We start from the raw sequence: 18,100 nt of genomic DNA, 5'->3' as shown, positions 1-18,100 counted from the left end.
AAAAAAAAAAATATATATATATATATATACATACATACATAAGGGGTTCACTTCCTTAGACAATACAGCACTACGAATCTGTTTGAGATAGGAACTTTTCTATCTGGGGCTCCTTGGGAGAATGCTGCAGGCAAACATCCTTAAGATTCCCATAAATTCTGTTATATAATAGACAGGATCTGTTAGGTACACCTTAAAATCTTTAGAGGACCTTTGTCATTCTGAAATGTTCTATGAAGCACTATCTTTGAGGTCTTTACAAAGTCTCTCCCACAGACCCACCCTAGGTTTGACTTTGCTCTGAGGTCCTGTCTTAATTACAGAATAATTTACCATCTGGAGAAGCTGGAAAGGAGAAACAGTATTATTGTCAAGCTTGGCAAGTCCTGGTTGCTTCCTATTTAGCAGTTCATCCTTAGCTCACCTCTTCCTCTTGTATATTTTGTCATAGGCAGCAAGGAGAAGCCAGGTGTCACTGTCAGTACTCTGCTGGGAAATCACTTTAGCTAGATCATTGAATTCATTAGGTATATTTACCCTTTTTCACATTACTGCAGGTGTCAGTGTTGCCTCTAGCTTCCAATAAATTTATTTTACTTTCCTTTAGGTCATCAATAATGGCCTTCATGAGTCCCTTTATAGTTTCCCTGGAGCCCTTCCAATTTCTACCTGCCACCTAGTCCTAAAGCCAGTTGTGATTCCTGTGCATATGAATTTCTCCACAGGCTGCTTGAGCTTCCTCACAGCATGATATCTGGGTTTCAAAAATGAATGGTCCAAGAGAGGAAGGCAGAAATACATGGCCTTTTTATGACTTAGCTTGGAAGTCACATATCATTGCTTCAGCTGTACTCTACTGGTTGAGGCAGACACAGAGACATTAGGTGCAGGGAAAATGTGTATAGACTATCTCCTGATAGGGGAATGGCAAGTTTCTAGAAGGGCATGTGAGATGGGAGTTCTTTGTCATAATCATCTTTGGAAAATGCAATCTGTCCACAGAATTGTTTGTTACGTAGCAAAAGGCAATGGAACACTGCAGAAAAGAAAAAGATTAAAAAATCTTACCAGCAACCACAGAAAAAAGTCAACCTTCAAAGAAGCAGCAGTAAGTCTAACAACTGATTTCTCCACAGCTATGATGGAAATCAGGAACCATTGACAAACGTTTAAAGTGTCGAAAGAAAACATCTGACAACCTCAAAGCCTATTCTAGCAAAATAGATTCTTACATATGAAAGTATATATTGTTCATAAAATTGATTGAAAAAAATTTAACAAAATCAAAATAGTCATTTTCAAAAAAATAGAAATTGAGAGAACTAATATAGCATACCTGCAAGGAAAAACTAGGGTGTTCTTCAAGCAGAATGAAGATGACTCAAGGTGGAAATATGGAAATGAAGGAAGAAATGGAACATAATGAAAAAGGTTAAATATGCATGTAAATATAAATATTTACAAATAACATATTGTGGGGTTTAAAATACACATAGAAAAAATGCTTGATATAATTTCTGTCCTCTTAAATTTGTTAAGATTGTTTTCTGGCCTAGCATGTGACCTATCCTGGAGAATGTTCCATGTGTACTGTGCTGTTTTGGGGTGTAATATCCTATCTATTAGGTCCAACAGGTCCATTGTCTCTTGGACCCTGTGGCTTGTGAAATCCCAGTTCCCTGACCAGGGATTAAACCTGGGCAGCCAGCAGTGAAAGCGCTGAGTCCTGACCATCAGGGAATTCCCCCATTGTCTCATTTAAGATCACTGTTGCCTTACTGATTTTCTATCTGGATGACCTGTCCATTGATGTAAGTGGGGTGGTAAAGTCCCCAACTATTATAGTATTATTGTAAATTTCTCTCTTTATATCTGTTAATATAGCTTTGTATATTTAAGTGCCCCTGTATTGGTTGCATATACATTAACAAGTGTAATATCCTCTTCTTGTATTGATCCCTTTATCTTTGTCTTTTGTTACAGCCTTTATTTTCAGGTCTAGTTGGTGTGGTATGTGTATCACTACCCCAACTTTCTGGTTGTTTCCATTTGCATTTGCATGAAATATCTTTTTCCATCCTCTTACCCTCAGTCTGTGTGTGTCTTTAGTTCTGAAGTGAGTCTCTTGTAGACAGCATATAGATGGGTCTTGGTTTTTTTTTTTAATCCAATCAGCTATGTCTTAGGAGCATTTAGTCAATTGACATTTAAAGTAACTATTGATAGGTATGTACTTATTGTCATTTTGTTTCTTGTTTTCCAGTTGTTTTTGTATTTCTTCTCTGTTTATTTCTTCTTCTTTTTCTTTCTTTCCTTGTGGTTTGATGATTTTCTTTAGTAGTGTGCTTGTGTTCCTTTCTCTTTAGTTTTCATGTATCTATTGTAGGTTTTCTCTTAATATATATTTTTTAATTTATTTATTTTATTCTTTTTTTTTTTTTTGGCTGTGTTGGGTCTTCGTTGCTGCGTGCAGGCTTTCTCTAGTTGAGGTGAGCAGTCTTCTCGTTGCAGTGTCTTCTCTTGTTGCAGTTGCTAAGCATGGGCTACAGGCACACAGGCTTCAGTAGTTGTGGTGTGTGGGCTCAGTAGTTGTGGCTCACAGGCTCTAGAGTGCAAGCTCAGTAGTTGTGGTGCATGGGCTTAGTTGCTCTGTGGCATGTGGGATCTTCCCAGACCAGGGCTCGAACCCATGTCCCCTTTATTGGCAGGCGGATTCCCAACCACTATGGTACCAGGGAAGCCCCTCTATTGTAGGTTTTTGATTTGTGTTTACCACAGGTTTCATATATGATGAACTATCTCTAAATCTACTTGTTTTGAACTGGCAGTCATTTAAGTTCAAACACATTCTAAAAGATCTACATTTTTTATTCCCCTCACCCATATTTTGTGTTTTTGATGTCATGTTTTACATTTTCATGTTTATCCCTTAACTGTTCGTTGTAGTTATAGTTGATTTTACAGTTTATTGTCTTTGAATCTTCATACTAGCTTCTTTAAGTAAGTGGTTAATTTTCAGCTCTTACTTCATATTTTCATTTCCTAGTGGGATTTTCCCTTTCCTATGGAATCTTCCTTCTTTTCCACTTAGGGAGGACCCTTTAACATTTCTTTTAGGGTAGGTTTATTATTGATGAACTCTTTTTCTTTTTGCTTTTCTGAAAAGTTCTTTATTTCTCTAATTCTAAACAATAATCTTGCTGGGTAGAGTATCCTAGGATGGAGATTTTTCCCTTCTGGCATTTTAAATATATCATGTCAATCTCTTCTGGCCTGCAGAAAAAATCAGCTGATGGACTTATGCAGTTTCCTTTATATATGACTCTTTGTTTTTTTTCTTGCTGACTTTAGAATTCTCTCTTTAAGTTTTTCCATTTTAATTATGATATGTCTTAGTGTGGGTCTGTTTAGGTTCATCCCTCTGTGCTTCCTGTGCCTGAATATCTGTTTCCTTCTTCAGGTTTGGGGATTTTTCAGCAATATTTCTTCAAATACATTCTAGATCCCCTTCTCTCTCTCTCTCTCTCTTCTCCTTCTGGAACCCCTATAATGCAAATTTTGGTATGCTTGATGTTATCCCAAAGATCTCTTAAACTATTTTCATTTTTTTAATTGTTTTTTTTTTAAATAATAGAGCTGGGATTTTATTTTATTTTGGCCACACCACACGGCTTGTGGGATCTCAGTTCCCTGACCAGGGGTTGAACCTGGGCCACAGCAGTGAAAGCCCAGAATCCTAACCACTAGGCCACCAGGGAACACCCATTAAATTTGTTTTTCTATTTGCTGTTCTTCTTTGGTGATTTCCATTAATCTTCCCAATCACTTATGTGTTTTCTGTATCACTTAATCTGTTATTCATTCCTTCTTGTGTGTTTTTTATTCCAGTTAATGAACTCTTCATTTCTGATTGGGTCTTTTATATATATTCTAGTTCCTTGTTAAAATTCTCACTGTGTTCATCTATCCTTTTCCCTAATTCAGTTAGAATTTTTATTTGACTTTGACTTTTTTATCTGGTAAACACAACTTTCCAAAATCTGTGGGATTCAGCAAAAGCAGTTCTAGGAGGGAAGTTTATAGTGATACAGGCCTTCCTGGAGAAACATGAAAAATCTAAAATAAACAACCTAATGTAAAGGAATTAGAAAAAGAACAAACACAGCCCACAGTCAGCAGAAGGAATAAAATGATGAAGATCACAGAGAAAATAAATAAAATAGAGAACAAAAAAATTAGAAAAGATCAATGAAATGAACCAAGAGCTATTTTTTTGAAAAGATAAACAAAATTAATAATCCTTTAGCCAGGCTAATCAAGAAGAAAAGAGAGAGTATCCAAATAAACAAAATAAGAAATGAAAGAGGAGAAATAACAACCAATAACCACAAGACAATACCATAAACGGTTATAAGCCAACAAACAGCACAACCTAGAAGGAATGGACAAATGTCTAGAAACGTACAGTATGCCAAGACTGAATCAGGAAGAAAAAGACAACTTGAAAAGACCAATCACTAGTAGTGAAATTGAATTTGTAATTTTAAAAACTCCCAGCAAACAAAAGTCCAGTACCAGATGGCTTCACAGGGGACTTCTATCAAACATGTAAAGAACAGTTTATACCTATCCTTCTCAAACTATTCCAAATAATTGAAGAGGACAAAACACTCCCAAAATCATTCTACAGGGCCACCATTACCCTGATTCCAAAACCAGACAATGACAGCACAAAAAAAAGAGAATTACAGGCCAATATCTTAGATGAATATAGATGCAAAAATCCTCAATGAAATGTTAGCAAATTGAATCCAACAATATATGAAAGGATCATATATCCCAGTAAGTGGGATTTATTTTAGGGATGCCAGGATTGTTAAGTATTTGCAGATCATCAGTATGATATACTACATTAACCATAAGAAGGATAAAAATCATATGATCATCACAATAGATGCAGAAAAATCATTTGACAAAATTCAATATCCATTCATGACAAAAACTCTCATCAGTGTTGGTATAGAAGGAACATTTCAGAAAATAATAAGGACCATTTATGACAAACCCACAGCTATCATCATACACAACAGTGAAAATCTGACAGTCTTTCTTCTAAATTTAGGAACAAGACAAGGATGCCCACTCTCGCCACTTCTATTTAACATTATGTTGGAAGTCCTAGTCACAGCATCAAAAAAGAAAGAGAAATAAAAGCATCCAAATTGGAAGGGAAGAAGTAAAACTGTCACTATTTGCAGATGACATGATACTATAGATAGAAAACTCTTAAAACTACTGAAAATGATTAGAATAAATGAATTCAGTAAAGTTGCAGGATACAAGATTAATATACAGAAATATGTTGCTTTTCTATACTAAAATCATGAACAATCAGAAAGAGAAACAAAAAAACAACCCTGCTTAAAATTACATTGAAAAGAATAAATTGCCTAGGAATAAACTTAACCAAGAAGATGAAGGACCTATACACTAAAAACTATGAAACATTGATGAAGAAATTTGAAGATGATACAAAGAAATGGAAAGATATCTTGTGTTCTTGAATTGAAAGAATTAATAGTTAAAATGGCCATACTCCCCAAAGCAATCTACAGGTTTAATGCAATCCCTATCAAAATATCCAAGACATTTTTCACAGAAGTAGAATAATCCTAAAATTTATATGGAAAAGCAAAAGGTCCTGAATTGCCAAAACAATCTTGAGAAAAAAGAACAAACTTAGAGGTATCATGCTCCCTGTCTTCATACTATACTATCAAGGTACAGTCATCAAAACAGCATGTACTGGCACAAAAACAGATCTATAGATCAATGGAACTGAATAGGGAGCCCAGAAATAAACCTACACACCTATGGCCAATTAACCTATGACAAAGGAAGCAAAAATATACAATGACAAAAAGACAGTCTCTTCAATAAGTGGTGCTGGGAAAATTGGACAACTACATGTAAAACAATGGAATTAGAACATTTCCTCACACAATATTAAAAAAAAACCCTGAAAATAGATTAAAGACTGAAATATAAAACCTGAAACCATAAAACTACTAGAAGAAAACATAGGCAGAATGCTCTTTGACATAAATCATAGCAATATTTTTTTGGATCTGTTCCCTAAGGGAAAAGAAATAGCAAAAAGAAGCAAATGGGACCTACCTAAACTTAAAAGGGTTTGCACAGCAAAGGAAACCATCAACAAAACGAAAAGGCAACCTACTGAATGGGAGAATATATTTGCAAATGATATGACCAACAAGGGGGTTATATCCAAAATACATAAACAACTCATACAACTAAATATCAAAAAGAACAAAACAACCCAATTAAAAAATGGTCAGAACACCTGAATAGACATTTTTCCAAAGATGATGTATAGATGGCTAACAGGCATATGAAAAGATGCTCAACATTACTAATCACCAGAGAAATGCAAATCAAAACTACAATGAGGGCTTCCCTGGTGGCGCAGTGGTTGAGAGTCCGCCTGCCAATGCAGGGGACACGGGTTCGTGCCCTGATCTGGGAAGATCCCACATGCCGCGGAGCGGATGGGCCCGTAAGCCATGGCCGCTGAGCCTGCGCGTCCGGAGCCTGTGCTCCGCAACGGGAGAGGCCACAACAGTGAGAGGCCCGCGTACCGCAAAAAATTTTTTTAAAAATTAAAAAGATTAAAAAATCTTAATAAACATAAAAAAGGTATTAGATCATGTATAGTATTGATTTCTCGTCAGAAAATTAAAAATGGACACCTTAACCTCAAGTGGCAGCAGGGACCATACCATGCAGGATATAAAGTAAAAGTATAAGATAAAAGAATTATTATATTTAAACACTGTTCTAAGATTTTATCATGGATAAATAATGAAATCCAATCTCATTGAAAATTAGTCAGTTTAACCAATCTGTTTAAGCTCTGTATCTCCTACGTATATTCAAAATTGATTTATATTAGGTATTAATAATATAGCATTCACTTTGTCAAGGTGAAACAAATTTGCTGAGTACCTTGTTGAAAAGAACTCCAAGGTAAGAGAAAGCTTTTATTCTCTATTTCCTTTCCTGGTGTTGCCTTCAGCCATCCAACTTCATTCAAATATTTATTGAAAGCCTACTATGTGGCAGGCAGAGGTCTAAGCTCATGGTAAAGATGAACAAAGATAACAAAGTCTTTGCTATCAGGAGTATTTATCCTGGTTTGGCAGTCAGAAAATAAAATGATAAATGCTATGAAGAATAAAAAGCAGAAAAAGAATACAGCATGATGAGGGAGGTAATATTTTAAATAAACCAGTCAGGGAAAGCATATATGAATAGGTCATCTTTAAGCAGAAACCTGATTGAGGATGAGAGAGTCGAGCTTCAGGCTGAGGTAATGGTGGAGGCAAAGACCACAGTGGAAGCATGTGCTTGGTCTTAAGCCAAGTGGGTGAGGGAAGGAGGAGTAGAAAAATGAGGTCAGAGAAGTAGCCAGGGGATCCCTCTGATTATGGGAAAACACTGGGGAATTGAAAATAGAGAATTGGCAAGATCTAAATTAACCTTTAAAAATACCATTCTGGCTTCTCTATGGAGAAACTGTAGGCAGTGTTAGCACTGAAGTAGTGAGGCCAATTGGGAGGCTACTGTAGTCATCCAGATGAGAGATAATCATTTTAGAGTAGGGTGCTAGCAGTGCAAGTGATGAAAAGTGGTCAGATGCAGGATACATTCTAAAGTACAGCAGCAGAGTTTGCTGAAGGGTGGAATATGGGATGGAAAAAGAGAAGGCAAGAATGACTCCAAGTTTTTGTTTTTGTTAATTCCTTAAACTAATGGATGAATAGTGATGCCATTTACTGAAACAGAGAACCCTGGGGAAAGAGCAGTCTGGGGAGAAAAAAGTCAAGATTTCTATTTCTGTCATGTTAAATTTTCCTATTGAACACCCAAGTGAAGAGGCCAAATAGGAAGTTAGACCTACAAGTCTGAATCTCAAAGGAGACATAAGAGCTGGAAATATAAATGTGGGAATCAACAATCAGGAAACTGGAAGATGAGTGATAACAAAAATCTGGGATGTAAGAGGATCAATGTTGATTTTACATTAAAATCCACCATGAATTCTGGCTAACAAAAATACATTAAAAACTGACATATAGAAATGTATGGGCTTCTTTTTTTTTTTCCATGTGAGGTACCTGAATCAATTCTCCCACTGTAAACAACTAATACTCCTGGATAAAATATCTTCTAAAAGGATTTGTCAAGAAAGAAAAGTTCTCAGATCAGGGACTGAGTAAAGATGGGAATGCTGATGTAAGCAGAGCAAGGCAACTTGTTTCCTGAGAGCATTTGCTGAATCCCAAATTGATAAATTAATACATTTCATTATACAATATCAAAAAAATGACATTAGTGATTACACACTACTGATCTCATTTTTAAAAAAGTCTAAGTATCAGGAAGCTATCAAGCTCACAGTGGTTGATAGGCAGGTTTTCCTAAATTCTCATTTTCTCTCGAAAAGTCAAATTTCATCATTAATGACAAAGTTGTTTTCTTTGAAGCAGTAGGCTAAGTTCACTTTTGGAAAAATGTCTGCCAAATACCCAAGCCTTACTGACAATAGTTAGCCAATCGTTCTTTCAACTAAGTTGGTGTTCTGTGAAAAAAGTGGCTAGTTCAGCTCACAACTCAATCACATCGGTGCTTTTACTTAAGATAACTGTCATATTCCTGTTGCAGCGGAAGTGCTTTATGTGTACCTCTCAATTTGTCAAACAATATTTTAAAAACATGTATTTAAGGTAAAGATTTAATAAAACTTTACTAAAAGATTTATTAAAACTTTATTAAAGATTTAAAAGATTTAATAAATTTTACAGCTTCATCAAGGAATTCCTAATTGTAACTGGCTTTTTTCTTTTCTTTTTCTTGCTAGTGCATGGTGGTGAGGAATGCATGACTACTGGTACTGTTTGTTATACTGCCTTTATTAATGCTAAAGCAGCAGCAATTTTACCTGTCATTGCTTTTGCAACATCAGTACAAATGTTAACACAGTGAAAAAGGCACATGTCATCTTAGTATTATTATAAAATAGTTTTGATCCATACCCTGAGGTCTGTAGACCAACTTTGAGAATATTTATCCTAGAGAAACTCTTTGTTTATGTACCAGGGAACAAAAATAATATTCCTAGCAGTACTGTTTGTACTAGCAAAAAAAACCTGTAAACTATCAAAATGTCTATTAACAATAGGATGGACAAATAAATGGACTATTCATAAGATGTAATATGATGAAGCAGTGAAAATTAATGAACCGCAGTGACCCAACACATAAAATAGATGCGTCTCAGGAAAAATATTTCATAAAAAAAGCAAATCGCAGAAAAATAAATGTTTTTTTTTTTAACTATGACACCAAAAGCACAAGCAAAACACTAAATAAGTTGGGTATCTTTAAGATAAAAAACGTTTGTACTTCAAAGGACACTGTCAACAAAGTGAAAGATAACTCACAAAATGGCAAAAATATTTGTAAATTCTATATTTGATAAGGGACTTGTATCCAAAATATACAAAGAGGGACTTCCCTGGTGGTCCAGTGGCTAAGACTCCACAGTCCCAATGCAGGAGGCCTGGGTTCAGTCCCTGGTCAGGCAACTAGATCCCACATGCTGCAACTAAGAGTTTGCATCCCACAACTAAAGAGCCAGCATGCCACAACTAAGACCTGGCACAGCCAAATAAATAAATATTTTAAAAATAAATAAATAAATAAAATATACAAAGAACTCTTACAACTCAATAATAAAAAGACACATAACCTAATAGGCAATGGTTCTTTTTTTTTAACACCTTAATTGGAGTATAATTGCTTTACAATGGTGTTAGTTTCTGCTTTATAACAAAGTGAATCAGCTATACATATTCATATATCCCCATATCTCTTCCCTCTTGAATCTCGCTCCCTCCCACCCTCCCTATCCCACACATCTAGGTGGTCACAAAGCACTGAGCTGATCTCCCTGTGCTATGTGGCTGCTTTCCACTAGCTATCGATTTTACATTTGGTAGTGTATATATGTCCATGCCACTCTCTCACTTTGTCCCAGCTTACCCTTCCCCCTCCCCATGTCCTCAAGTCCATTCTCTAGTAGGTCTGCATCTTTATTCCCATCCTGCCCCTAGGTTCTTCAGAACCATTTTTTTTTCTAGCTTTCATATATATGTTAGCATACGGTATTTGTTTTTCTCTTTCTGACTTACTTCACTCTGCATGACAGACTCTAGGTCCATCCACCTCACTACAAATAACTCAATTTCGTTTCTTTTCATGGCTGAGTAATATTTCATTGTATATATGTGCCACATCTTCTTTATCCATTCATCTGTCGATGGACACTTAGATTGCTTCCATGTCCTGGCTATTGTAAATAGAGCTGCAGTGAACATTGTGGTACATGACTCTTTTTGAATTATGGTTTTCTCAGGGTATATGCCCAGTAGTGGGATTGCTGGGTCATATGGTAGTTCTATTTTTAGTTTTTTAAGGACCCTCCATACTGCCCTCCATAGTGGCTGTATCAATTTACATTCCCACCAACAGTGCAAGAGGGTTCCCTTTTCTGTAGGCAAAGGTTCTGAATAGACATTTCCCCAGAGAAGATATACAAATGGCCAATAAGCATATGAAAAGATGAACAATATCATTAGGCTTCAGGAAAATGCAAATTTAGCCACAGTGAGATACCACTTTATACTCACTAGAATGGCTACAATAAAAAAAAAGAAGAAAAAGTGCTGGTGAGGGGGTGATGAAATTGGAACCCTCATACACTGCTGGTGGGATTGTAAAATGGCGTAGCCACTTTGGAAGCCTTGCTTTGCCTCAAAAATTAAACACAGAATTGCAATATGACCCAGCAATCCCCTTCCTAGTTATATATCCAAAACAAATGAGAACTGCAAAACACACAAAAACTTAAAATACATGACTGTTCACAGATGCAGTATTCCTAGTAGCCAAGACGTGGATACAACTCAAATGTCCATCAGTCGATGAATGGATAATGAAATTTGGCATATCAATATAATGGACTATTTAGCAATAAAGAGGGAAGGAGGTACTGATACATGCTATGACATAGATGAAACTTGACAGCATTACATGTAAAAGAAGCTAGTCACAAAAGACCACATATTTATGATTTCATTTATTCGAACTACCCAGAATAAACAAATCTACAGAGACAGAAAGTAGATTAGTGATTACCCAGGACTGGAAATAAAGACGGTTGTGGGGAAATGGAGATGACTACTAATGGGTACTGGGATTCTTTGGGGGATGATGAAAATGCTCTGGGATTAAGTAGTGGTGATGGTTGTACAACCTTGTGAATATACTAAAAACACTGAACTGTACCCTTTAAGTAAATGAGCTTTATGGAATAGAACTCATACCACATAAAGATGTTATTTTTTTAAGTAGAATACACTCCTAAGATTTGCACACAGCTAAACAAAAATTAACTTTGACCAAGTGAAAATAATGTTTTCATTTATGTAAGATTCAAAAGTCGGCAAAACAAAAAAAAACATTGTTTAAAGATACAAATGTGAGTCAGAGCAGTCCAAGACGCCACAGGAAAACTCTGAAATCACCTCCTCCCATGGACATACCAAATTTACAGCTACAGTTGGAATACTTTTCCTCTGAAAAGGACCTGAGAACATGCACCTCCAAAACAGAAGACAAAGTTACATCAAAAATGGTAGAAGAGGCACAGACGTGGCCTTACCTGGGACCTCACCCTAGATGCTGTGACCCCACAATAAGGAGGGATCCCATAAATACAGAATTCTCCCTCAAGGTGTGAATGGATTGTGCCCCACATCAGGCACCCCGACCCTGGGGGCCAGCACTGGAAAGACGACCACCACCCCTGAAAAAAATCTGATTTTGAAACTCAATTGGTACTAAGACCAGGAGAATCATAGAACCATAGGGAACAGAAATCCCACTCTTAGAGGACTCTCATACAAACCCACTGGCCCTGAGATCCAGCACAAAAGCAACAGATTTAAAAGTGCCTAGACCATAAGTGAGGTAGACCCATTTACTAACTTTAAAGTGGCTGACAGCAAGACAAGAACCTGCAGCGTCTTTATCTGGGGATGGAAGCACTAGTGGACACCATTTTTGCAACCTCAATCTAAGTTGCTGGTGACAAGCCTACAGGAGCTATTTTTGGTGCCCTTCCTCTAGCCTGCTAGCACGGGACGGCATGCTCTGCCCACCTTGCACTATAACCAGGCTGGGCGAGCATCCCACCCTGTGCAGAACCCCAGGTGCAACGCAACCTGGCAATTGTCCTGTCCTCCCCACACAGCAGCCAAGCCACAACTGGCCTGGGAGGCACCCTGCCCTGAGCCCCACCCAACCCGCACAGAGAAGGAGCTGTAACCCTCTCTGCAGAGTAGCTGAGCCAAAACTGGACCAGGCAGAACCCCGAGCCCTGCTCACCCCAGGCAGCAGACAAGTCACAACTGGGCCAGCAAGTGTCCACCTTCCCCGACAGCAGCTGAGCTGTCATCGGCCTGGACAGGCACTCCAAGTTCCATCCACCGCATGCTGCAGCTCAGCCGCAATTGAATTGGGCAAGTGACTTGAACCCTGCTTTCCCCGCACAGTGGCTGAGCCACAGTTGGCTAGGTGAGAGCTCCCAGCCCCGCCCTATGCAACGCTGTCACAGCCATCAGACTCAAGCAGCCCACACAGGTGATGCCCATAGAGTGCCTGGCTCTGGTGGTCAGGGGAGACTGTGCTTCTGGACCACACAGAACAGCTCCTACCCAGGACCACTCTTTCGAGAGTGAGGGCGCTAACCATTTTGCCTAATTACATGTAACACTGAGAGGCAAAATGAGGAGACAGGAATTTGTTCCAAACTAAAGAACAAGGCAAATACCCAGAAAAAGACCTTTATGAAGTTGAGATTAAAAAAACTGACCTGATAGTTTAAAATAATGGCTATAGGCAGGGGCACAACACCCCTTTATTTTCAGGTGCAAACATCACCAGCCATCAGAACTGGCACCGAGAACAGGAGCAAGGCTGAGTCGCGGCAGCTCCGCCGCGGGGGCAGCACCGTGTGTGTCCGTGCAGTGCGTTTCCACGGGGCACGGCCTGGTCCCGGGCTCGCACTCCCACCGTGGGTCACCAGCCCACCCCACTCCAGCGAACCCTGGCCTGGCCAGGGGCAGTTAAGAATCTGCCTGCCAATGCAGGGGACACAGGTTCAATTCTTGGTCTGGGAAAATTCCACATGCTGCAGAGCAACAAAGCCCATGTGCCATGACTACTGAGTCTGTGCTCTAGAGCCTGTGTGCCACAACTACTGAGCCCACGGGCCGCAAATACTGAATCCAGGTGCTGCAACTACTGAAGCCCGGGTACCTAGAGCCCGTGCTCCGCAACAAGAGAAGCCACTGCAATGAGAAGCCTGCGCACTGCAATGAAGAGTAGCCCCAGCTCGCTGCAACTAGAGAGAGCCCACGCACAGCAATTAAGACCTAATGCAGCCAAAAAATAAATAAATAAAAATAAATTAAAGCAAAAATAATGGTCATAAAGATGCTCACCAATCTCAGGAGAATAGATGAACACAGGAGAACTTTAACAAAGAGAGAGAGAAAATATAAAAAGTACCAATCAAAGGTTATAACTGAAAAATACACGAGAGGTTCAACAGCAGAATGGATGAAATAGGAGCACGAATCAATGAGATGGAAGACAAAGCAATGGAAAACACTCAGAGCAGAAAAATGAGAAAAAGAATTAAAAGAAGCAGGGATACCTTAAGGCATCTCTGGGACAACATCAAGCAGAAAAACATTTGCATTATGGGGGTCCCAGATGGAGAGGAGAGAGAGAAAGGGCCAGAAAAAGTATTTGAAGAAATAATGGCTGAAAACTTCCTCATCTGGGAAGGAAAGAGACATCCAGGTCCAGGAAGCCTAAAGAATTCCAAGTAAGATGTCCCCAAAGAAAATCACACCAAGATACATTATAATTAAAATGGTAACAGAGAAAGAGAGAATCTTAAAAGCAGCAAGAGAAAAGCAACCTATTATGTACAAAGGAAACACCATAGGTCTATGAACAGACTTTTCAGCAGAAACTTTATAGGCCAGAAGAGTAGCATGATATACTCAAAGGGCTGAAAGGAAAAAACTGCCAACTGAAAATTCTCTACCCAGCAAGGTTATCATTCAGAATTGAAGGACACATTAACAGTATTCCAGGTAAGCAAAAGTAAAGGAGTTCATCACCACTAAACTGGCCTTTCAGCAAATGCAGCAAATGTTAAAGGAACTCCCCTAAGCTAAAAAGAAAAGGCACTAACGAATAAAAAGAAAACATATATGAGTAAAAATCTCACTGGAATATGTAAATAATAATAAAGGTAGTAGATCAATCACTTATAAAAGGCAAAAGACAAAAATATTAAAATTAATGAAAATACCATAGTTAAGGGATACATTAAAAGATGTAAAATGGGGCTTCCCTGGTGGCGCAGTGGTTGAGAGTCCGCCTGCCGATGCAGGGGACACGGGTTCATGCCCCAGTCCGGGAAGATCCCACATGCCGCGGAGCGGCTGGGTCCGTGAGCCATGGCCAGTGAGCCTGCGCGTCCGGAGCCTGTGCTCCGCAACGGGAGAGGCCATAACAGTGAGGGGCCCGCGGACCGAAAAGAAAAAAAAAAAAAGATGTAAAATGTGTCATCAAAAATATAAAGCATAGGGGGGAGTAAAAATATAAAACTTTGGAATGTGTTCAAAATTAAGTTACTATCAACTTAAAAAAAGACTGTTAAATACAAAAGGTGTTATATGTGAACTTCATGGTAACCACAAAGAGAAAACTTACAGTAAATACATAAAGGAAAATGAGAAAGGAATCTAAACATAACACTAAGAAAATAGTTAAACCACAAGGGAAGAGAGAAAGAGAAAAAGGGAACAGAGAGGAACTACAAAAAGAACGAGAAGACAGTTAACAAAATGGCAATAAGTGTATAACTACCAATAATTACTTTAAATGTAATGTATATTTGCCAATCAAAAGATATAAGGTGGCTGAATAAAAAACAAGACCCTTCTATATGCTGCCTACAAGTGACTCACTTCAAACACAAAGACACTTACAGACTGATAGTGAAGGGATGTAAAAAGATGCAATGGAAAGGAAAAGAAAGCTGGGGTGGCAATAATTATATCACACAAAAGAGACTTTAAAACAGACTGTAACAAAACAAAGAACAGCATATGATAATAAAAGTGTCAATCCAGAAAGAGGACATAACATCTGTAAACATTTATGTACCCGAAACAGGAGCACGTTATATATTGGGTTAGCCAAAAAGTTTGTTCGTTTTTTCCCATAAGATGACTCTAGTAGTGCTTAGTCGTCTTTAACTTCATTCGAAACAATTCTGTTAGATTGTATTATGACAGCTGACATATCAGCGTGCATTAAAAAAAACCAAAACGGGTGAATTTTTGTGTAGCTATTTTAATATTGAAGATGGAAGAAAAACAACATTTTTAGCATATTATGCTTTATTATTTCAAGAAAGGTAAAAACGCAACTGAAACACACAAAAAGATTTGTGCAGTGTATGGAGAAGGTGCTGTGGCTGACTGAACAGGTCAAAAGTGGTTTGTCAGGTTTTGTGCTGGAGATTTCTTGCTGGATGACGCTCCACGGTCGGGTAGACCAATTGAAGTTGATAGCAATCACGTGGAGACATTAAATGAGAACAATCAACGTTACATTACACGGGAGATAGCCGACATACTCTAAATACCCACATCAAGCGTTGAAAATCATTTGCTCCAGCTTGGTTATGTGAATCGCTTTGATGTTTGGGGTCCACATAAATTAAGCAAAAAGACCCTTCTTGACCGTATTTCCACATGCAATTCTCTACTTAAACGTAACAAAAACATTCCGTTTTTAAAACAAATTGTGACGGGTGATGAAAAGTGGATACTGTATGAGAATGTGGAATGGAAGAGATGGTGGGGCAAGTGAAATGAACCACCACCAACCACACCAAAGGCCAGTCTTCATCCACAGAAGGTGATGTTGTGTATACGGTGGGATTGGAAGAGAGTCCTCTATTATGAGCTCCTTCTGGAAAACCAAACGATTAATTCCAACAAGTACTGCTCTCAATTAGACCAAATGAAAGCAGCACTTGATGAAAAGTGTCCGGAATTAGTCAACAGAATACGCATAATCCTCCATCAGGATAACGCAAGACCACATGTTTATTTGATGGCCAGGCAAAAACTGTTACCACCTGGCTGGGAAGTTCTGTTTGTTTGTTTTTTGCGGTACGCGAGCCTCTCACTGCTGCGGCCTCTCCCATTGCGGAGCACAGGCTCCGGACGCACAGGATCAGCGGCCACGGCTCACGGGCCCAGCCGCTCCGCAGCACGTGAGATCCTTCCCGGGGGCACGAACCCGCGTCCCCTACATCGGCAGGCGGACTCCCAACCACTGCGCCACCAGGGAAGCCCTGGCTAGGAAGTTCTGATTCATCCGCTGTATTCACCAGACATTGCACCTTCGGAATTCCATTTATTTCAGTCTTCACAAAATTCTTTTTATGGAAAAAATTTCAATTCCCTAGAAAACTGTAAAAGGCACCTGCAACAGTTCTTTGCTCAAAAAGATAAAAAGTTTTGGGAAGATAGAATCATGAAGTTGCCTGAAAAATGGCAGAAGGTAGTGGAACAAAAGGGTGAATATGTTGTTCAAAAAGTTTTTGGTGAAAATAAAAAATGTATCTTTTATTTTTACTTAAAAACCGAAGGCACGGGATTTTGGATACAGGATCAGACATAATGCAAATTCCTGGAAACTTCAATCAAATGGGAAAGACTAAGTGTTCAAGGATATGGAAGAGCAAGGATTTGAGGTGGGCAGGTTTTACTACCCCTACAAGTTGGACACAGAGGACCAAAGGAATCCTCTAGGGTGGTTTTATCACTCCCTGGTGTTTCAACTTTTTATTTGGCAATAATTTTAGAGTTACAAAAATGTTGCAAAAATAGCCCAGCTATACTCTTCATCTTGATTTCCCTTAATGTTAACTTCTTACATAACCATAGTACAAAATATCAAAATCAGGAAGTTAACATTGATACAATACTATTAACCATGAGATGATTATTGAAATTAAGTTATTGCAATCTTGGAGAAAGAACATACTCAAATGGATAGATACTGGCTGCTAAAAACAGAAATGTGGAGCTCTCTTGTCCTACCAAATGGTAATAGGAAACAGTACCAGGCCCAGGATCATCAGTGAAACCACACCTATGATACTGGAATAACTGGGAGTCTGTTCCCACCTCCTGCCTCTTTCCCCTTTAACTCTCACTTGGGGTTATCAGAAAAGCAGATGGATCTGGGTGTTGACTGAGAATTACAGAAAACAATGAATTTTGTGTTAACTATGGCTGACACTGTTTCTCTATAGGAAGAGCTTTCTAAATCACCCCTGACTGAAATCCTTTTATTGATTTTACAAGCATTGTTTTCAATCCCAATACGTTTTAAATATCAACAGCAGTTTGCTCTCACTTACAGTCTTGCCTCCAAGATATTTCAATTCTCTAACATTTGTCATAATCTGTGAAGGGGGGATTTAAACAGGTGTCCTAAACCTAATTCAGGTAGTAAAATTACTCATTATTAAAATTACCGCAAAAAAAAAAGAAAAAAAAATCCTTTACAGATAAGGAAACTGGATTCAGAAGCTTAATTACGTACCTTGCTAAGAATCACCAGGCTATTAAGGAGCAGGATCAGACTGGAACCCAGGAAGTTCTCTCTCCAGAAACATCTCCCTGCTCTGGAAGCCATTGTAGGTATCCTTAGCTCTAGGAAAAAGGCTCAGTAAAGGATTGAGGGTTAAGGGTAGGATTAGGACTATGTTTCCAGTGATCCCTTGAATTACAAATCACCTGGGATGCTTTTTAATACTGATAAATCAAATATTTATAAATCGAATGGAATG

The sequence above is a fragment of the Neophocaena asiaeorientalis genome, unplaced genomic scaffold, assembly GCF_003031525.2.
Source record: "Neophocaena asiaeorientalis asiaeorientalis breed wild unplaced genomic scaffold, Neophocaena_asiaeorientalis_V1.1 scaffold49, whole genome shotgun sequence".
In the NCBI taxonomy this organism is placed as follows: Eukaryota; Metazoa; Chordata; class Mammalia; order Artiodactyla; family Phocoenidae; genus Neophocaena; species Neophocaena asiaeorientalis.
Note: the sequence above shows the minus strand (reverse complement) of the source record.